This window comes from Macrosteles quadrilineatus, unplaced genomic scaffold, assembly GCF_028750875.1.
Source record: "Macrosteles quadrilineatus isolate MER2022 unplaced genomic scaffold, UCM_ALF_1.0 Scaffold_3__2_contigs__length_128488019, whole genome shotgun sequence".
In the NCBI taxonomy this organism is placed as follows: Eukaryota; Metazoa; Arthropoda; class Insecta; order Hemiptera; family Cicadellidae; genus Macrosteles; species Macrosteles quadrilineatus.
In genome coordinates, this window is record NW_026542596.1 from 5,324,491 (window position 1) to 5,348,728 (window position 24,238).

General features: G+C 38.1%; 1 protein-coding gene across 2 annotated transcripts in view; it reads right to left on the bottom strand.

Annotated features, from left to right (window-relative positions):
* The window catches only part of LOC128990960 (cadherin-23-like), a 164,377-nt gene that overhangs the window by 72,269 nt on the left and 67,870 nt on the right, over positions 1–24,238 (bottom strand). For both annotated transcript variants that reach the window (XR_008490576.1, XM_054413637.1), the window contains exon 3: positions 15,249–15,295. The gene's annotated coding sequence lies outside the window, so the exon portion shown is untranslated. The remainder of the gene's footprint in view (positions 1–15,248; positions 15,296–24,238) is intronic.

Sequence of the window (24,238 nt, forward strand, 5' to 3'; positions counted from 1 at the left end):
CCTTCGCAAAATGTTATACGGCGCCCAATAACAATATTATCATAACATTTGTGCTACTTCTTCACATTTTACTTCGGAAGAATGGTTATTTGTGTAACTGTGCGAAGTGGCACTTTGCTGCACACGAGAGAAATGTTTACGCACGAGCCGCAGTGTTTTGTGTTGTTTGGTTGGAATACTGGAGTGTGGCAAAAATAGTGTGGGAAAAGTAAGTAAATGCACCAATTAGCTACTTTGCGTGCCATAATAAGTGCAAGGAAGACCTCTTTGTCAGGTAACTGTAGGACAAATATATTATGACGCGTTAGCGCAGCAATTTATATGCATAACAATAGGATGTTCCACAAGATAAGAAGACTTCACCAACCTTGAACTAAAAGATCAACTTAGTTCAACAGAGCCCGTATCACGCCACATATAGATCACTAGTGACCTGATTTCTCAGTTCAAGATGAGGATCACTATCTATATGACCGTGGCCGAGACAACGGCTTCCCTCATGTTGCGGTCTGTGCTTTCTAGATCGAGATTGTGTTTATCTTACGGGAAATCGCCGATAATGGACATTCCGTCTGCTCCACAGACAGTTTATGAGAATCTTTCAGTAGAGCGACTGATTAAATATCTCGGTTAGAGTTACAATTTAAACTATTTTGTTATCAGTTGGTTCACTGTTATTTGATTGCTAAGCTTTCCCAGAATTGCTTGGTTAAAGATAGGCCGTCAATCAACCATCCAACTACCATCCTTCTGAATCAGCTTAAGACATTTTTCGCTTGGTTTTAATAGGCTGTGCTGTTACTATTTGTTTTTGTTATGTCTTAACCAACTTTAGAACTGTTAAACTGAATATAATTGGATGTTAAGCTATGGATTCCCTCTGTTATTAAAACTAGATAATTAAGCAAAAATCATAAAATAATCTACCATAAAATAAGAGTAAAACATTTAGTACGTCAACACACACAAACGCCACCAAAAAGAATATACGTCAAAACAACCTAATTAGGTTTTATAAGCGTCGTTAGCATATTTTTAGAATTTTGCAATATGAGAAGAATGCATCCTTTTTTAAAATCAATGCTACTCTACTACTCTCAGTGTACCAGTAAACTCTCGGTGCATTGCTATCAATACGGAAACATGAAAAGCAAAGAGAACTAAGACGTAGTTTTAGCCTCCAATAGTCCAATGTAAGACTTAGTTCGCTTATAATTCGAAATTACACAATACTGTACCAGTACACCGAGGGGAACTTTCTTTTCCCACTATGTATTTTATGAAACCTTGTAATTTAAGTTACCTAACCTCAAAGATCAACTATTATAGTCTAACATAATTATTAAAACATACATTAACATTTTGTATGCAAATTTTGAGAAACTTGACGCATCCAAATGCACGAACAGAAGAAAATATCGAAAGTATCGCCATGACCGTATAAATAATGCAAAAACAAAACCATCTTCGGCACAGTAATTTGACCGAGCGCGGGCGGCGCGGAGCGGAGAAAGTAAACCCACCGATCATAATTTGAATATAAATTTGTGATTGGAAGCCTCAGGTCAGTTCTCACGACGAAAGCGTGCGAGACGCTGGAGGTGGCTGGCGGTCATGGAGAAATGTCAAACAGCAAACCTTCATACCGCTCTACATCTGTCTCAGGTGTTTGATGTTTCTGGGTTAGACCTGCAAGTTACTTGCCTGGCTAGTGTTTCCAGAGGTATTCATTCCTAGGAAAGTTTTTCAACTAATTATCGAAGCTAAACACATGCCTTCCGTTGATGTAACTAAAAAGGAGTCGTATAGATTTGCTGGAGTAGGTTTTTAGAGGTGAAAACTGAAACTGTTGCCGTTGTTAAACATATTTATAAAATAATAAAATAGGGGTAACGACACGAGTAGAAAATTTAAGGTACGAGCCTTGGCGAGTGCCTTAAAAACTTCTACGAGTGTAGTTAACACTATTTACGCGAGTTGTGTACACTACTTTACCTACGAAAGTGTTTTAAATACTAAAAATCAATACTCATAACTTTTAAGAGAGGTTATGTTTTCGTTTATAACCTCTCATTGCCACTGACAGTGATGCAGCAAAACATTGTATCAAATACTAATTGCACCAATCAACAATTAAATTGCCCTGAACAGCTGATGAGTTGAAATTCGGATCATTACAATTTTACTTCTCCTCTCTCAATCCTTGAACCTCATTGGTGGTGTTGTTATGAGTAAAACTATGCTGTTATGAAAGTAAACAATGCTGTTATGAGATACTTTTCAATTCTAAGAACTGTACTGAAACGGCTACTTTAAAAAACTGTCGTAGGTAAAATTATATTTTCATACAGTGTTGAAGTTTTTTTTAGTTTCTTAAAGTTTCAGGGTTGCAATTGGTCAAGTCCGGTTTCAGATTCCGCCGGTCGCCGAAGGATTTGTGACAATGTTATAGAAGACTCGAAACTGGATTCAGTTGTTCTTGGTCGGCTTTGAATAATGATCCTGACTAAAGAAACAGCTTATCTTAGTCAGTAACAAAACTGCACCTATCATATCACTTCATTCTACAATCATACTTTACTCATGCTCAATTTGGGTTAAAATACGCTATTTTCATCTCAATGATTGATGATAATAATAATAATGCCGTGACTCCGGTAGTGTGATGGTCTGATAAATATTTATTCATCCATCTCTTTATTTAAACATAGTTAGTAATCGTTGCTGAGAGACCTATCTTTAGTTTGCCAAATAGTTTAACATATATAGCTGTATTTATAACTTTGCTAAAAGCCACATTGGTGATTGGAGGTGTGTTTCCAAACACAATGCCAGCCGCGCTCCAGCAATGCTAAATCTAAAATAGCCCATTTATACCATATAAACCCTATTTCCCCTTAAAAAGTTTTGACAAAATTGCTTTACTTAATACTTTAATACTTTTCAATGAAATGGCGACCATACAAAGTAGGTATTTTATTTTAAGCCAAGTTTGAATGGAGATGAGTGTAGGATGAGTGGCGTGATCTTTTAGTCTTGTTAGTGACTAAGGCCGACATATTCCTCAGACACAACTATTAATTAATAGCCCATACAGCTAATGACAACTAAGGGACCTACAGTTTATAGTGGAATCCGAACCACATTTTTTCCTTGGTAATACGAATTGGTCTATCAGGATAGTACTGCAGATTGTCGTAGTACTCACTCGTGCGGACGTTAATCCACACCAGAGAGTATCGCATCCACAGTGCATGCCTATAAATATCCACTCTCGTGGTTTAAACATAAACTTATAGTCTGGAACATAAACAATCATCATAAATACATAACAGATTCATACATGCATTTCTCTATCCGTTTCTACTTCCGCCCAGTTCATATTTGATTACCTTGAAAACAACATTCAATCGAATTCAAACCTCGACATTCACGAATCGCAGACAATTGTAAATATTGTTTGTTAGTCTTTATAAGCAGATGAAAGAAGGCCAAGGTTCAAAGGGTAATAAAACAATTAGGCCGGTTTAGGTTTAGCAACGTTGAATGCTTGCGTGAGGCGACCATTAGCAACTCTAATGGTGGTCCTCGGCCATTGGTGAGGCGTTCAATGGCTTCGTGATGGATCAAGCCTGGACCGAGTCACGAATGGAAACAATTGCAAAACCTGTAAGCGGACAACGTGTCTGAATTGATAATCGGCATGTATGTTGACCACCTGTTTGAATCAAGATGTTTGCTAAATGGTGAAAGTGAATTTGTTAGCACCCATTATGCGTTCGATATTAATATTCACCAACCAACAGTGTTGCAATAAAAGTTATTTGTGTGAATAGGATTTGATACTTCGTCTAATTGAAATAGAGGTCTACAAACAACGAAAGTATAAAGATAATACAAAAAATAATTATTGAAGAACATTAAAATGTGTTCGCGTCCGTGACGTAAAGTCTTCAGACTGCACGTGTTCCCCGGATGATCTCTTAGGGACCGCACCGAACTTGGACAACGACACACGCGGACAACGTTAAAGTTGGACAGATTAAGTTTCCAGGATTGTCGTTTGCGTGCAACGTTAAACTTGGACACATTTGAATGTGTCCAGTTTCGTCGTGTCGTGCAACGCCACCCCTGGACAACTTATAAATGTGTCCAGGTTCGTCGTTTGCGTGCAAATAAGCTTGGACACATTTGAATGTGTCCAGGTTCGTCGTTGTCTGATTTTATCGTTGTCTGATTGAGGCGGTGTCTGCTTTTAACGTAGTCCACGTTTAACGTTGTCCAACTTCGACATCGTCCCATCTCTTAGCTAATTAGTAATCACTATATAGGATACATTAAGAGAGCGACGTACCGGTACCTGGTGTTTGTGATATACATTACACATATATATCTGAATGAGAATACAGGGTAAGTGTAGAACGGAGAGTGATGTTAGTGTGAGCTACATAACTTAAATACTGACAAAAATCGGATGTTTTACCCTGGCCATCTATTTACCAACGACCAAGAACATCTGTGTCCAGCAGCGAGCTACCTAAATTTTTTTTGGGTATTCTCAGGATCGAACCAGCGACCTTCTGATTGCTAAGCGAGCACTAAAACTCAGCTACCCTCCAACAGCTCTCCAGCTATGTCAACTATCAAACGTGTATCAGTCATTTTGTTATTAAATTAGAAGCATGTATCGTTGCACCTGTTCTCACTTGACGATTGCCTAGGATCTTTGTATTCAGTTATAACACTTACAGAAATCAGAATCAGTTACAGAATCAGAGGACACTCTAAGAGAACGTAGTAGAAACAAGAGTGCATAGAACGGATTAACTTGGGATCAAAACATATCGTGAAGAGAAAAGACCGCTAAGTTATCAAAGTACACACTGTTATTGGTCATATTAAACTCCCTAGTCCACAGTTATGTACACATGGATATCCTCCCCGTTACACCCAAGGGCCACAGCTGTGTTCCGTACATCCCAGTGTTGAGGTGGATTGGTCACGGTGTTTACTACGACTGAGGTTGACAGTTGACTCTGATTTGTTGTCCTCGTCACCTCAGAATACGATTGTCTGGCAAACTAGCGAACGAAACACGCAGAGGTGAACTACCTGAGAGTGGAATTGTAGTAGCTGATCTTAGTCAGTAAAAAAGCTACACAGATCACCTCACAACATTCTACTTATCCTTCAATCATATTTGGGTTGAAATACGCGCCTTGGCGTCCCCATCTCAATGATTGATAATATATATTTGTAATGAATAACTTTTACATTCTGTACAGATGGATTTAAAGTAATGCGTGTGGTAGGCTACCAAACAACCGTCAACCATATCATTCTTTTTGTCTATGACCATATGCAACTTAAAATGTCTTATGGCTACGTGTATGTGTCAGATCTCAGATAACTATCAAACATAATTATGCTCACCAAGAACGATTTTCAGAAACATCGGTCCTGTTCAAACAAATTCAGATCTATCTCTTAATCTGCTATCAGTTTGTCTGTATTGTGGAGACGAGGTAACCCACCTTAAAACCCATATAAATGGCAATCACACCACTCTTTTGATTTTAAACTCACTGATCCATTTCCTGTTCCTCTCGGACTTCCAAAGTTTAAACCTTCCACATCGGTACAAGACCGTTCTAAAACGCCCACTTAACGGGGGAGCTGCATGCCACCGAATATCGAACCCACATCAAAACAATTATTTTACAACAGGAGGCATAAGAAGAATGTTCAGTACTCAAAGGTAATGGTAAGATTTTAGTAATCTTCTACCATGTAGTGGCACTTATTTGCAACTGTTCATTTTGTCTACTCGCTTCAAACACGTAGTAGATTTCGTATCCTTTCCAGCTCTCCTTCAAGAGTTATGGAGTTTTCCCTTTCCGTTGCTTGTTTTCGTTCCGAAAATCGAAATTACACCTCAGCTCCAGCCTGCCACTGGACCACCAAGGCTGCAAGTAGAGCTAATTCACCACACTGCCAATCCAATAGAAGGCACAGTAAACAAACGGTACTACAATCAGCTGATCCTGCATTGTGAGACCCTAGCATTAGTGTAACGGTAGCATTGTCACTGAACTACCGGGCGGTCGTATTGTTTAAAAATTAACAAGAAGCCTCTTCACCATTGTGCTCTACAGTAATTGGCACAGACTGTCCAGCCTCCTGGTGTCATCATCGTGTAAACAACTGGATTTTATCCGGAAACGTTCGCTAACCTCTAACCCCACAGTTCGAGGTGCGAGGACCCGTGAAGTCTGTGAAAATGGCGTAGTAAAATTGCTCTGGCTAAACGACATCATTGATTGGTAGAAACATAATTTACAAGGCAATGCCACGTTAATCGTTAAGCCACGTTAAGCCTCGTCCACACATGGCGATTTGTCTGCAGAAACATTGCCTGCCGACTGTCTCCGGAGTGTTGATATTTTGTCTCCAGTAAGTCGGCCGACTGTCGGCAGAAAATTACGGTGTTTCTGGAGACAAAATACAGTGTTTTCTGTTTCCCGTTTGAATGGGAAACACGGAGACAAGAGACAAAACTTTTGTCTCAAGTGTGTGGACGTGTCTGGAGACAGGAGACTGGATACAAGCTGAAGGTGTTCAACTTTCAGCCCTTTTAGTTAGACTGCAAAGCAGTAATATTACGATTTTTGTGCGGTAATAAAAGTGCTGGATTGAGTTTCTTGAAAGTTTTGGAATTAGTTTTCAATGATTTATATTATTATACGACATTGTTAGTCTCTTCAAGTTTGAAATCTTAAGACCAACAGAGCCCAGCAAAATTTAAAAATCTTTAGAAGTCAACCTCGTGAAGTTCCTAAAATCCTCCACCTAATCTGAAGGTCTGATAGAATATTGTGACCATAGTACGAACCTTGCTCGAGAAAATGTTGGTACCATCATCATCTCTTCCTAGATTCATTAGGCCCATGGCTCAGAAAATGAAGCCCGCACAGGATATAATTACGTCCTCCTCAGTCACCATACCAACAAACATGGAAACACTGACTGGCTAGTGTGGACGCAAAACACATCGGAAACTTGTATCTGAAACTGTGTTGACAGACTGTCTGCCGACTCAGTCTCCATGTGTGGACTTTACCTTTGAATATTGATACAACTGACGTTCCATTCCTATGTTAAAGTTGTAGCTAGATTTTGAATGGAAATGGATGTAGTTCAATTGATCCACCGTCCACCGACATAGAGCGTTGATGTCAACTATGGATTTCTGCCGAAAGCACTAACATCTTTACAAATTCAAACTGATAAGACGACTTATTACAAGTTATCAGAGCATATTTCATCTCATATCAACAATATCTGCAACGAAAATAACACGAGTAAATACAATTTTGAGTATTATGCACTCTATCAATGAAATAAAAATTCTTTATTTTAACAGGTCTGCTAACCCCTTGCTAGATAATGCTAACCTCAGGTTAGGAATGGCTTGTTCACATAAATGTTCTTTCGCTTAATAAAAGGCTACAGATAAACCATTTACAGTAGATGGTGTGGTTACCTCCCGCTATCTCCGCGTCCCGCCACCTCCGTGTACCGCTACCTCCGAATTTCAGAGTGACCCCTATAATCTTCGGTTACTTCTTGCGTTAAGACTTTCCGTTCAAACCTAACCTAACCTAACTTAACTTAACTTAACCTAACTTAACCTAACCTAACCTAACCTAACCTGACCTAACCTAACCCACGGGTTAAATTTTCATTAAATCTTCCATCCACGGGGCTTCGCAGCCGTGGATGCAATGACAGCTAACAACGCAGGCAGTGACGGGATTATAAGAGTCACTCAAGAATTCTGAGGTGGCGGGACAGATTTGGGTTCGGAGGTGGCGGAACGCGGAGATAGTGGGAGCACACGGATGGTGTGATGTCTACTTAAGGTCACTACTTAAGGTAAATTACTTAATTTAATAAATTCCAAAGATAAACACCAAACTCTCTTTTTAAAGTAGCCAAATAATACGTTTTGTTTTATAACCAAAGGAATCATGAGAATAACAATTCACAACGTCTAGATTGATTATGAATGAGTAGATTATGTTCCAAATGAGATTACCTCATAGCAACAACGATTACCAACGGAACCTGTTCCACGAGATAACACGAGCCAAACAAGCTGCCTGTTGGACCAGTTTGGAATGAATGAAACCTCTGTTTATGTTAATCACAGTCTGTCTGCATTGTACCTCAACAATGCAGTATGGCTTTCAATATCGGGTGATGAAACTTTACCATTAGAAAGTGGGATGTTGCGTGGATGGACACTTTTCCAGACAATACCATTACATACAAACCGCAGAGACTTCTCATACTGTTGTTTTATTGGCACAATTTGTTGTGTGTTTTTGGACCAGTTACGTTTGAGTAAATTTTACGTATCCGAAGGAAATTTTACGTCGTATTATTTACTCTTCGGCTATAAATTAAGAGGACACGAAATATTTATACCTTTAAAATACGGTAAGGCAGTTTGAAAGTCAGAGAAAAAATGAGAAACTAAAATTAAAAACTGGCTCTTCATTTACCGGACAGAAAATAATCATACATTAAAATTGTCTACAGCTGATCCATTAGGATGACAAACCTACAATCTTTAGTCCTTGATAGCATACATATGGAAATACTTGCCGAAAATAAATTGCAAAAAAATTGTGCGAGAACGGAATTGTCTACCTATTAACGTCAATCTGATCACCCTAACAACACCTTTAATATAAGTTTAGCCATTGATTATACACTTCTTAGTGTAGTATATAATAAATGGCCGCACTTGCCAACATTACCGAATACGACCAGCCTGACACCCTGACCGATAAGACGGAAGACCAAATGAAGACCGGCGACACAGGAAAGCAATTATTCCCCGCTATATCGTACCGGAGGAAACGGAAACTCTAATCATGCCTTTACGATCGTTTCCTCCAGACTTGAAGTGATCGCGCGAGGCGCGAGGCGCATATTATACAACGTGAACGTGGGTCCGCGTGGACGCACGATCTTTTAATCGCAGCTGATCACTAATTTCCACGTTGCGTAACTTGTTCAACATACATATATACACCTGACTATAGGGGTTTTTGTAATAGGTCAGACACCTGATAGGCACGTAGTTTTATCGGGTGCTGGTATCTCTCACTCGCTATGGTACCTATACCTGCTATGGTACCTGCTATCGATTTACTAAAAAGTAGTACATTATGAAAGATGTTTTTGGACAGCTTGTGTTAAGCCACATGGTTAGCAGCTTTGTTGTGCAATGTAACGTCACAAATAGGCTATCACGGGTAATAATAACAATTAAGGATAAATTGGTTAATGAAGCATGCGTAAATGAAGGATTAAAATAAAGAAGAGGACATATTTTTGCAATACAGAGTAGGAGAAAAGACCACTGTTCGTGTGTTAATCGCTTTAGTTAAAATACATGTAATTATGTCATCGTTCAAGTACTTCATTTGAGCAGTCAGAAGGTATTTTTGCAGTAAATTAGCTTCATTGACAGGAAGACATGTTTAGTTTGTGTTGAATGAAATTAAAAATTAATTTTCGACTAAATTCATACCACCTCTTCTGATCAAAATCCCCTGAGAGCTTTGTAGTGGACACCATCTTTGAAAATCTAAAAACTTTTGCCAAATACCTTTCATGCCAAAAACTCAAACTCTTTCTAAATACAACCTTCATCCACCTATTTACATGTTGAGCTTCATTATATAAACAGTTTTCCCACAAACAAGAATCACCTTCTTGCTCAGCCTTCTACATTAACACTCGTATCATTACCGCTGATCCTCATTAAACCTGTTATTTTCACCGGTGATCAAATCTCAGGAAAACAAAGGGAGAGCCACTCACGCTGCAGGTAAAGGCCGATGTGGACAGTGGAGTGTGGAGGTCCTGAGACAATGATGAGCCTCGTCATGGTACTTGGTAGACAAAGTGTTCCGACACTGACACTACGGTACCCTGGGCGACCCTGGCGTGACCTCCCTGTGACCCGCGCCCGCATCTGCCTACAGAAGCAGAGCCTAAACACTGTACAGGGTGTTTGTAAATGAACATACCGTGCTGTGCTGTAGCTCAGTGATAGGAGTGATAGTGTCTTGAGACACGTCCGAGACCAACCGACAGCATCTTTCACCAAGATCACCCGATCTTGCGTCATGATTTCGGTCGTCGGGCATTGAAGAATAGTGTGTATGTACCTCATCTACTTGCTTGAACTGATTTAAAGAAACAAGAATGAAGCTGTATTTTAACAATTATTAAAAAAACAACATTCAGGATCGTTCCGGGTGAACTTGATACGTTCATGTGGAAATTTACTCACACAAACATAGAACACTTAAAGGCTTATGGAAAATTCATTTGTTTGTCATCGATTTGAATATTCACGGAGCGACACCCGTTACATTTTATTCCAAAAGAATATAAATTGTATCTTAAGGCAGATATAAAGCTCCATTTGCATGCTAGAGGACCGAAGGTCATGGGTTGACAGTTTGCATAGAAGTCTGAGATCTTAGTGACAACGTGTGGGAAGTTGTGGAGATGGATTGATGAACTCTTGGGAAAGAGTTTAGGTAGAATTAGTAAAGGGGAACTTACATTTTGTTTAGTTCAATAATTAAGCATGTCTAAAATTGGTTACATATTTTTAATTCCACTTAATTAAATTTTATTATTTGGTTCATTTTTAAGGCGTTTTTATTGTCACGAGCACGATGTCAAATATATGAAAGTGAGGCACACAAGAAGAAAGTTTGAAATATTCGTAGCAGCTTAACTGTTACGTACTAATAATGTATACAATAACGCAATTGGCGTTCGCAAGAACGAATCACTGAATTGCTCCCTAGTTTTCTCACATAGTCCATTTCGTAAAGTTTTTTTTTTCCTATTAAGTATGTTTGGGACATTTATTTTTCTGTACGTTCAATCACAGAAAAAGAAATACCAATCTATATTCTGAAATATACATGCGGAAATATTCGTAGGTTACTTCGAAAACACTAGTAATGTAGCCTACTAGTCAAACATTTCCATGGCTAGAAAACATCACGCTACACATTTTTCCACGTTTTTCAAGTAGGCCCTACATTTTCTTTTAGCTATCTTTTTTACCTCGACGATCAAGACATTCAAGTGACACTGGGACAAAAGATTGAGATTTGCTACCTAACATGTTTCTGTAGAGCTTCCAAAGTGGTTGCAAATCTTTGCTCATGTTTTCTGGAGACGTCCAAGACACTAGAATGAGTCAGTCGGAGGCGGAAAGGTTGAGTGACCGCGGGTTATCTCACTTCACACTCCGCCGATGTTTCCTGGACGTTATGGTAGAAATATTCACAATTGCTCAGCGCGCAGCGAGCCGCGAGCCGCCGGGCAATATGGCTATAATCGCGCCTCTATTACCATTGCCGCTTGCTCTGTATGTGTTTTGATGGCCCTGGCGCTTATCGGTTAATGTAAAACGTTAGTTGTATCTTTGTAAAAGCCGCTTCTGTCTCGCGACCAACTGAAACTCAAATGAAAGCTGAACAATGCAGTAAGGTATTCAAAAAGGTTACTCTATATTACGGTACCAGAATATACTAACTAAATCGCATAGACCTTGGCTAAAGAGTTGATAAGCTAGAAGTGACGAAATTCTCAAACAAAATGTGTAAATTAATTAAACCACAGATTAGATAAGTCAAAACTAAGCCTATGAATTGATATCTGAATGGATCAGCTAAGACAATTTTAAGGCATTTAGCCGGGATGATGGGAAAAGTAGAGAGCATTTTGATACCTATTTGTTATTTTAACGAACTTTAAAATATTCTGACCAAAGACTGTATATGTCACTGTATAATTCCACATACATTACTACAATCTATCTTAAAACTGTTAAATTTTCAGTTTTAACATTTGCACACACATGAAAATCTCCTGGTGTGACAATCTTATCATTGTTGTTGCCAGCTATGAAAATCTGGACAAAGAAATAAACTATACCAGTAAGTAAAGAATAATATACCCCTTCCACATTGTCATTATCACAATGTATTGGATCTGGCCACACTCGAACATTATACTGATGCTCTTTACATCCCATGCTTTACCCATCCACAGTAATTCACCGTTTTATGGTATTTACAAAATCAGCGAAATTACCCAGAAAACTGCGGAGTTAGATAATTTCCCGACATCTAACGCGGCCATCTGCATCAGCGATACCTTTCACAAGATACCTCGTCTCCGCACCCCATCGGCAATCTGATGCAACCAAATACATGTAAATAACACCCTGAGCTGGTGCATTTGAGCATGATAAAGGTGCGTGGATAATCTTTCATTTCAGCTATAGTATAAATATTAATCGAAAATTAGTGAAGGGAGTTATGCATTGCGGTACCCTTAGAGGTTCTTCCTACTTGAGAGATCCAACGATTTTTAGTAGGTAAATCGACTACAGCTTAAGGTGGGTTTTAAACAACTGGGTCATGTCATAACCTTAATGGTAAACTCTAAATGCATTATTTTGTTGTACCTGGCTATAATGTAGAATGGACACAGTGGGTTATACTGATTATTGACAGGTCTTATATTGGTATGTTAATATTTTCACATATTCGACTTTCAATTAAAAATTATAGTTTTTATTGTTAGATTTCACGATTTACATTCACCAATCTCTGTTACACAATAAATAAAATACACCTCGCGAAACGTGTTGACATTTCAAAGTTGGAATTTTGACATTCGGAGGGAACATCAATGGTTCAGTTTTGAGAAAACTCAATAGCTTTTTAATATTTACAAATTGCACCCTTTGAGCATTGATCTTCTAATAAATTCCCCTCCTTTTCAATAACAAAGCATCTCACAGAACTCATGCTCCACTCATCTTCAGATAAATATAAACAGCATTGTGTCTCTGTCTCAATATGGCACAATGAATGACATTATTACTGTGACACCTGAAACGTGGCATGGTCCGACAGATTTAGTCCGAGCAACTCCGACAGATTAAGCATGGTCAGGCACTGCTCCGAAAGGCAATACTCAGAAAGGCAGTAGTCAGAAAATAATTTTCGAACCAGTGCCTTTCGGAGCACTGCCTTTCGGACCACTGCATGGATCTCGACTTTCGGTGTTATAACTTTCGGAACAGTGCCTGGATGCATATATTGTTTCGGACCAGTGCCTGGATGCAAAAAAAGTTTCTGACTAGTGACTTTCGGAGTTGTGACTTTCGAACCAGTGCCTTTCGAAATTATGCCATTCGAAGCAGTGCCTGACCATGTAATTTCTTTCGGACCAGTGCCTTTCGGAGTACTGACTTTCGGACCACTGCCGCGCTCCCATCCACCACATCTCTCACCCAGCCAGCTCGTGAGTTGTAACGTCGTGGAGGTCGCGAGGGAGTGGAATAGCAAGGGATGTTACAGTGAAAGGAACAACACACCTCTCACACAATAGGCGCTTTAACATCACCTCTAGTGTCTTGCCTTACTGGTGTTGATAGTACCGTAAACGGGTTACGACGTGTACTGGCAACTCTGTAATCATACCTTAGTGGAGTGGACGGCGTGTGACTATTTATGGAATCATGTTTGGCTATTGATTTTCATTTTCAGCTTGAAGGTTGTGTATCTTCTATTTAGAGTATGGAAATGGACATTTGTCATACTACCAATGTGAAAAAAACGAAGTTTTCTCGGAGTTCTACGTTCTACGTAGTTTTTTCAACGTTCTCGAATTGGCTAAAAATCAGCTTCAAACGAAGATTTACATATTTGCTGTCATCATTGGAGTCAACAAAACAGATGTATAACAAATCGTAAGAAAACTGTCTGAAAAACTCAACAATGATAATTTTTCACAAATCATAATTGAAAGGCGTTTATATGTACATAATTGAGACTGGTAACAATCCCGTAGAGCCTACCAACGATTGAATTCCATTTTGGGATGTTCTTGACACTTAGCCTACTTGCAAAACTACTTTACAGCCGCTGGTCTTGCGCAATGGAAACGATTGTTACCACAATTTTTTGTTAAGAGTGCGGTAAGAATGTGGCAAACTGCGGTGTACTTAATGTGCGGCCAATAAATAATACTCAAAATATGAAATCCATCTTCTATCATCTGAGAGAAATTAGTAAGATGTTTTAACGAGATTCCTATGAAATATTTTTTTTTTTATTTTAACATCAAAGCCCATTACCTTATAGTAGTTTACGCAACGATTGCGTTAAGTTAGTCTTTACGACACGAGTAGAAAATTTAAGGCACGAGCCTTGGCGAGTGCCTTAAAAACTTCTACGAGTGTCGTAAAGACTATTAACGCGAGTTGCGTACACTACTTTACCTACGACAGTTTTTTAATTACTAACAATCTGGTTTTTAATTACTAAAAATCACTACTCATTACTTCTTAGAGAGGTTATGTTTTCGTTTATTGTCAGTGCCAATGAAAGGAAAGTGATGCAACGACTTATTGTATAATCAGCTGATTTCCTGTAATTACGTGTTTGTAAAACTTCGTTAACAAAATACGTTACCTTTTTCAGGGAATGTGTTCTGCTAGCAGCATTCTTACCATAAATACTGTATCAGTTACAATTAGGAAAACTTTGCATTTTGTTTTTGACAACTGAATGATTATAGTGAAACAGTTAATTTACAGTTAGATCTCAGCATCGAATATTATAGAATATTATGAACAGTTTGTTCTCTCATTTCCATCTCGTCAACTTCACTTTCACTAACTGACATTATTAAATCAGTTTAATCTACCAATCTACCTTCCTTTAACTTCCACAAACTTAGGTTAAGAATACGCTAGTATGAACAGGAACAAGTCAGATCAACAATTAAATTGGTCAACTGATCAGCTGATCAGCTGATTAGTTGACGTTCGAAGCATTACAATTTTAATTCTTTTCTCTCAATACTTGAACCTCAATGGTCCGTTACCTGTGTTGATATGAGAAAAATTATGCTGATATGAAATGAAACTATGCTGATATGAAAGTAAACAGCTGTTAAGTGAAACTTTTCAATTCTAAGAACTGAACTGAAATGGCTACTTTAAAAAAACGGTTGTAGGTAAATACGTTTTACGAATGCATGCATCTTTCAATTATCATTTCAATATTGAAACTTGATGTGTCCCAAAATATATCGACAATAGGGTTTGTGCAAACAATACTCACTTGGCAAATTGTAAACCTCCTGATAGGCTTCGTTTTCGATCTGGGATCTGAAAAACCAAACCAAAATAAGTTAACTGCATATAAATAGAAAACAAGTGTGGATCTTTAAAATTGTAAAATTTTGCTAAAAGAATAACAAATGACTAGCTTTAAAGCGTTTACCAAATTTGTTTTGCGAAAAGACTAACCATCTGCTTGACAACTTCAACTTCACAAAAAAGCTAATTAAAAACCATCTCGAAACTTTTAATATTTATTTATTACAATTCCCATAATATCTAAGATATACCATAAAAGTAGTAACTTTGATTTGAAGACCAATACCGTACTTCAATGTTGAAATAAATGTTTAATCCAAATTGAAGGTATATGACTTTTGAAAACACGTTTCCCTATAATATAGAGTGAAAATCAACGTTGAATATCTGAATTCCTTTTCACTTTGATATTAGTGTTTTGTACAAATGTTTCCCGACTTAGCCTACCCATAGCTGTTGCCAGTAAACATTTCTTGCATGTAGTCTATTAATTTTAACTGGCATTAGGCATGTTTTACCACTTTACCATTGTAACCAACAGATTTGTATGTTCTTCGTGTGTTTTTTCACATCCAAAGTAAGTTGCATAGCAGAACTGGCAAATATTATTCATCTCTCCAAGTGAGTGTGTGTCTGGATTCCTTACTATTAGGCTTCTCTTCTACTCTTAAAACGCATAGATCTCTTAATATTTGTCTCCTCCTTCTGTTTTTAATATTCGGCACTACCCTGTTCTTCCAACAAAACTGAACTGAACTTATAACCTTCTGAATACAAACATCAACATTTACTCCCAAAAAATGTGACGATTTTCTTTTATAAAGCGCTGTTTTTGTTTTTATATCAGTTCAATGTAATTCTTATGGGGAAAATCGACCTTTTAGAGTGCCTCGTGTGCCATTATGGGTAAGGATTTTGTAATTCTAAAAGCTTACTGAAAAACTACAAATTAAGAAGAATTATTTGAAGACTCGAACGTTGAAATTGGTCCACAACCAAGGGAGGAGTAGTGTTCACACAAAAAAACTGTTTCATGTATTATAGATATTTACACAGAAACTGTAGATATTTATACAAGGATTCAGAAAGACAACATGCTTGAATATAATTTAATTATTCAATCAATATTATAGGAGGCTATAGTGACCACAACAACAGGGGCTGGGCAATGAGCAATGTGGAGGCCTAACAAACATGTTAATATTGGATACAAATTGCATATTTACGGTCACGTGTAGAGTACTCGCATAATCTTGAGCTAGTCTACAGCTTTTTTACTAAACACTTCAATCAGAAATGATAACCCCGACCTCTATTCGGAAGGTTAAATTTTCGTATTTTTAACAACAGACAAATTACAACAAGACTTGTGATAACTTTTCGTATTGTTGTGATAGCATCGATTGTTTTTATACAGCTTAAGTAAAATTCTGTTGGTAGATTTTAATAATAAACAAATTGACCTGTGGGAAATATTAAGTAATATATGAAGTTTACATGATTAAATTGTCGGAAACGCTTCATTTCGAAAATTGTGAAACCTAACTTGAATGCAGTTTTCATTATGCACATTCTATATTGCCGTACTATATGTTCTGGTATACATCAATTGAGTGAAATATCAAACTTAGGTAGATATAACGATCAACATTAGAAACACCGAGAATCAAGTGTATTGAAAGACGAGAAATCGGGAACTTGTTTAGAAGATCAGATGATGCGGTAGTGATAACCTTTTAGGCGTTGTCGAGCAAGCCGGTAGTAAGAAGGACGGATGAAGATGCAATGATGATATGAGATTTAACATGTAAGTGGATATACAATTTGAAAGCAACTGTTAAATTACTATAAATCTACTTGAATCAACGTTAACAAAATACTGTCTGCTGATAAACACCCGAATCCTTTTAAGGTGTCCTCAACACAAGATAATCATATAAGATGTAAGGTGTCCCGGATTACCATGGAAGATCGGAAGATCCTGAAACTGAAGTGTGGGATGATGAGCAGAATTGCCTGTGGAACCAAGTCATTCGACACGACCAGCGCATCACTTCACTACTTTCAAATAGAAAGCATCTGAAACGATCAGATACAAAATACGAACACGCTGAGAGGGCTGGGACTGTCGTTGGCTGTAACCAATTCTGAACAATACGGAAGGTCCTGAAGAGGATCTCCAAGAGGGCGATTACCCGCGAAAGTCGCACCCCTGGGACTTGGCGGGACTTTCGCTTTCGTTCAAGTATTGTTCAATCATACGATGATTGTCGAACAGACCTGGTAGCAAAAATGGTGTAATGGTAACTAAAACACTTTTGATGAAAACCCCTCTTACTTTTTTTGAGTTTGTGTAATGTCTTTGGGTCTGGAATATTATTGATTATTAATAAATTGCCAGTTGGTGAGCTGATTGTAACCAGTAAGATACCTACACAGATTATTATCCCTCCATTCTACTCTTACCCTCCTAGGTATGTGTTCAGCTTAAAATACTTCAAAATGCGTTACTGGCTTAGTTTAGAGATAGAGTATGCTGTTAAAGGATTACCTAAGCTTACCTACTTAGGACATTGAAATACTGTAAATTAATATTTGCCAAATACTTGGGTTAATCATGTGATCGATACAATTAATATTTTTTTGCAGTTGCAATCCCTGAGTTGTGATTAATTTGATGTTCACTTCTTGAAATACACAATATGGACCAACATTACATTGTAATAAATCATGAAAATATCTCCAATCTATGGAATTTCAATTACATTTTGAAATCCCCACCAAATGTGGTTACAGCGAATAGATAGTATCAATTCCCGTGAAAACAGGTACTTTTAGAAAGTAAAAGCTTATCATCGGATTGGCCAATAAATTTCAAAATCATTAGGCAATTCTGATAATTAAATTCGACAGGTAGATACTGTACAAGGTTAGATAAGCTTTGTTTCCCGCCAGCGCGGTTTGGGCCACAGCCTACACGATTTCACCGCTCATGTGAATGGACAAATACTATAATTAATTTGCCGTGCTCGAGCGACCGCGATATAGAGCGTGAACGATGGAAATGAGGAGTCGATGGAACCACAAGGTGGAAATGTGGTCAGCGGCGCACTAGGCCAGCCTACCACGTACGCCTACAATTGTGGAATTGAGAACTAGCGGACCTCCAATTTGGATATATCGCACTATCGCAGCAGCCATAGAAGAATGTCAAGTTAACACTTTCATCGAGCTAGTATCATATATTTCTTACTTAAATCAGCTGGTTCCTTAGCCAGAACAAAAGTCCAAGATTAATGACAACTGTCGTCCAGTCTCGAGCCATCAAACAGTTACTGACTTTTATCAGGGCCAGACTGTACTAGTTTGTTTTTACTATAACCTAAAAGGCATGGTTAATATTTGCATAAGTAAAGTGTTTATTTTTATAGCTGCAATTTGCTTCTTAAGGTAACAAACCGGAATGTGGTAATAGTAGTTTACGCAACGATTGCGTTAAGTTAGTCTTTACGACACGAGTAGAAAAACTTCTACGAGTGTATAAATTTTGTCTATGGTATAACTTCCTAACTTCCTAGAGAGGTTATGTTTTCGTTTATTGTCATTGTCACTGAAAGTGATGCAACGACTTATTGTATAATCAGCTGATTTCATGTAATTACGTGTTTGTTTGTAAAACTTTGTTAAATAATACGTTACTTTTTCAGGCAATAGGTTCTGCTAGCAGCATTTTTGATTTTGGTGGAAAAAAATTAGCACAAACAGTTTGTGCTCTCATTTCTATCTCGTCAAATCACTTTCACTAACTGATATTTTAAAATCAACCTTCATTTAACTTCCACCAACTTAGGTTAAGAATACGCGAGTATCAACAGGAACAAGCCGGATCAACAATTAAAATTGTCAACTGATCAGCTGATCAGCTGATTAGTTGACGTTCGAAGTATTACAATTGTACTTCTTTTCTCTCAATCCTTGAACCTCATTGGTCCGTTACCCGTGTTGATATGAGAAAAACTATGCTGATATGAAATGAATCTATGCTGATATGAAAGTAAACAGTTGTTAAGTGAAACTTTTCAATTCTAAGAACTGAACTGAAATGGCTACCTACTTTAAAAAACGGTCGTAGGTAAACACAGTTTCTTTACCTGTTCAATCAAACCAAATTACTCGTTAAGTCAAGTGCAATCAAAATTGTTGATTACTCATTTTTGAATATTAAACGATTCAATTGTAATTGTTAGGACTGTGGGGTTTTGATGTGAAGGATTAAACATGTCGAAACAAAATTTAACTTGCGCTCAAGCATGTACAAAGTGCCAATCTACTCTGCATGTTTACTGCAACCCTTGGTGCATGCACTACTCGAACAAACTTTTTAATTGACCCTTACATGCATCATTCTTTGCTTTCAAATGTTAGTTTCTTGATGATAGTACGTTGAAGCTATCCATCAACTATCAATGTTGTCATGTTTCATCAAGACATGTAAATAAGAGAGTAAACTTCATTATTCCTGTTCTCGTTCCATCATAATCAGGTCTTATTTGGTTGTGTTGTGGGAGTACAAAGAAAGTTCCTCTTGCCTAGGAGGCATAATATTTATATTTAAATAGTTATTAGGCCTATCTTATTTTTTGTAGATTTTTTTTATTTGTAGCTGTATATTACACTATAACTTACGTACATTTTGCCAGCTCGTTTGTTAAGACATGTAAATAAGAGAGTAAACTTCATTATTCCTGTTCTCGTTCCATCATAATCAGGTCTTATTTGGTTGTGTTGTGGGAGTACAAAGAAAGTTCCTCTTGCCTAGGAGGCATAATATTTATATTTAAATAGTTATTAGGCCTATCTTATTTTTTGTAGATTTTTTTTATTTGTAGCTGTATATTACACTATAACTTACGTACATTTTGCCAGCTCGTTTGTTATCTTCAGGGGAAATTCTTACCATCACACTAACGCTAACACTATTGTCTATACATTTATATGTTTACAATTAAAAATAAGGTAATAACTACCATTCATGTTCTTAAACCTAGAATAGCTTCAAAATAATATTTTTGTTTTTATTGTTGTATATAGGTGGCCTACAGCGCTCAAGGTGGACCAGAAACCACCTTGATATCAATTTATGTAGTCATATGTCGTTACTCGTTGGTGAGAGAAACGGAAATAGATCTGGTCGACTCTTAGCACATTTTTGCTACAGAGGGACCAATCTATCATACTTAACACTTTAGAGCATGGTAGGTCCATAAACGAGAGAATTAGATTCAGGAGGAGAAAGAAATAGTTACTCTCCTACTAGATTACATTATGTAAAATAAGAATATTAGGCTAGGTCATATCAAATCAGCTCTCACGTAGAGGTACTTTATGACCGGACCCAGACCCAAGACCCTTCCCTCAAAGTTGATTACGTTCATGGCCCTGCGATAAGATCTTGCTGAAGCCAGATCCACGCCTGTCACCATACAACCCATTGGTGATGGTCGCTATTTAAACCCAAGCTTCAAGACAGAAGTCCCGCGCCCCCGTCAGCCGGTTACCCACTCTACATGGACAGATGTCGGATGTCTGATGGCAATGAACTGATGATAGTCCAGTACTCCAGTACAGCGCTACAGCCACGCTGGGGTCAGGGCTCGCGGAGCAGACCGGAAGTCCGGTGGATGAGCGAGCCGAGGCCGCCAAGGCCGCACGCGCCTCTGGTTGGTTACTGTTAATACGTCACCAGTTGATGGCACAGCACCCACGCCGGTCTACTTACTCTTGCTCCCGACAAACACAGCCGTCTAATTGGCCCTTGCCTAATTACCGGACTCACCGCTATTGTTCGTAACCTAACGGTTTCCGCAATCTAATTGAAAAAGAGTTGAGCCTCCTTCGATTGTGTTTCATTGGCAAAAGTGGAGATATATATATATATCTAAGTAATCTAGTCTAAATACATTGTTGAGGATACGGATTTAACAAGGGACAGTAAAGTTAATTATTGTGTTCGAAATGTATTCCTTACTTTCCATCCCTATCACGTCCAATACGTCGATGAATACAAAACTTCTGATTGACTTATGAAGGCGTATTAAGTCCTCCCCTAGCAAAACACAACCATATAACTTCATTATATGGTTTACCCTAGATGTACATTTCTATTCCGTCACCGCATTTGTCGGTAAAGGAACTTTACACCCTTTCCAATAAGGAGCGCGTTTTCTGGGCGTTCCTTCATTTGTGAGATAACATGAAAACTATAAGAAACTAACGATTTTTCACTGGAATTAAGACGAGATGATTCGTAAGAAAGAAACCAAAAACTAATAAATATTTTCTACCAAGAAAACAATACTACTTGGCTTACGTGACTATTGGGCCGGATTCGTTCACTATAGTTTGGAACACGCCTTCACCGTCTGGGAGCGCAGGAACAAATGTCAAATGTTTAATTAAAATAACGTCCTTCCCGCTTCCCGACCTCTTCTGACTCCTCCAATTATCAACGAAACCTTGAACTTTTGGAACCTCCGAAGATCCTCCAAGATGACACGTATTTTTAGACAGCCATGAGTAGATGACCAAGGAACAGTTCAATCAAGATCAAGATGATCAGTTAGTTGACAGTTCCTTGACAGCGAGAGTGATCTTCACAGATCTCGAGTTGACGTAATGTCTTGTTCAGTTCCGAGCTGTTGCACACTTTGACTCTATCCCATCCTCCTCATCCTCACGACTGCCAGAGTTGCGTCATGGGGAAAGTCTCACGTGACTACAGGACAAAGCCTTCGCCTCATCGACTTGGCCTGTGAACATGTGGAGGAATTTCCTCATGTTTATTTCCTTGAAATCTGCTAAATTTGTCTTTTCCAGTATGTTCCGGTTTCATTTTCAATGAGATCAGAAAATAATGGCATCCAAGTTTGGTTTTCGTCTTTCTTGGGGATTTAAAAAAGTTACCATTTCAAAACTGCAAGTAACGAAAACTTTTAAGCCAGTAAACTATTTCAGTATAAGCATAACCATTTCATCTTTGACTTTAGATACATTAACGGCGATTTTACTTAGACCTTCCATTACATGCAGTGCATTACGGTTCTCCTCGTATAACTTTTACATTCTGAAAGAGGTTTCTGCTGCTGAATAGAGGTTACGGGGGTTGAACAATCAGATCAGTATTGAAGCGTCTTGGCTCACAGAGCTTCTACAATACCCAAAGATAACCTCTGGTCACACAATGGGTAACTGAACCGGCATTACTGGACTGTACTACAATCATCATCATGGTCAAGATTGGAGGATAGGTGAATCCGTTAGAGGTGAAAGATAATTAAGTTATTTAGTCTTCGCACTTCTTTGAGATCTTAATTTTTCATTCTTACCACTCAAAGGATAAACATCATCACTAAGCAAGTTGGATGCAACTGGGTGTATTTTAACAAGAATGTAAGAAGAGGGTGGTATGAGTGATATGTCCTACTCTTAAGTTACTTTAAAATTAATTATATCAGCTATTTCTACCCATGGATATTTATTAAAAGCCCAATGATCAAGGATAGCTGGGCCTATTTTTAGATTATCAAAGCTACTGACTCTATTGAAGGATCGGACCGGAGAATTTGTTATTGCTTTGCGAGTACTATATCCATTCAGCTAGACAGGGATATCCTCAACGATGATACCCAGATGTGAGAGCCGTTAAGAAGAAGACTGTGGAAATCATAATTCCAAATGTAAACTATGACAACTCTCAACCTAAAAACTGTAACCCTTGAACTCCCCAGATTCATCTCATCTTCCATCCTCCGCTCTCCGCGATTGTTATGTACCATCATCTCGCATAATGCCACTGAAAGGTCAAGGGAGCCCGTCTCCCACCGTTAATTGCAGTCACCACTCCCCATTATTCTCAGTTCTCCACGGCGTTATTTATGATCTGCAGCCACACCTTCTATAGCGTAAACAGAATCGCTCCGTTTACCACCGGTCTATTGTGTTACTTTATTGCTTGCTATTAATCCACAGAGATGCGTCAGCTATAAATTTCGTTGACGTCTAAATCCTTCGTCGATTGAAGATGCGGCAGTTATGGTGCTTCTGTTTGCTGATGGTGATAGTTTTGCAGTATTTAGCTCGATATAACACTTTAACACTTATATTATGCAATTATTAACACCCATTATACACCATTGAATTAATCTCTGCCAAAGAAGGTTGCGTTGTAATTTCATCACTTTTAATCTGAGAGTTTTCATAGTCAACCTTGATCCATTCGAATTGTTCCTACATAAGGATGAATTGAGAATATAGATATGTTCCAGAAAATCTTATTCCATTTCTTGACATTTACAGTACTAGTTCCTAAACACGTCTTTATTCTAAGATCAATGAAGTAACTTCATTTTGTTTACGAGATAAACGATGCAGTCTTTCCTATTGCTCAAAGTACGATTTCTTTTGGGCTCCTTTGTCATGATCTTGTAAAAGATTACACGAATTCATCGTGCAGAATACTCGATGTCAATGTTCCCTTCACCGCCTCCTGATTCGCACCTCAAATCTAAAGCCATTGTGTAATGTATAGGAAATAATGTTCGCGCGTTCGTAGTGGAGAGTCCTTAATATGGATGGTGATATAAGAACGACTAAATAAACTACTTTCAGTGACTGGACTATCACCCTGATCTCCCAACTTTGAGCGGCACAAATTATCAAAACGGCCATTTTAAGACCCATTTTAGTGTTTTACAAATTAACACAAATAACTATTACCCAGATTTTTTTTAAACATGAATTATCAGTGGCAACCTCTGTATTCGATGGTGGTGGCTGGCTAAAGAAGTCTACGAAAAAGTTATTATAAAACTATTCTCCTATTCATATTAACAGGACTTTCCTGAAAATCTTCTCAGAGAAATACATTATACCCTTCATGCTAAAACTTCTACC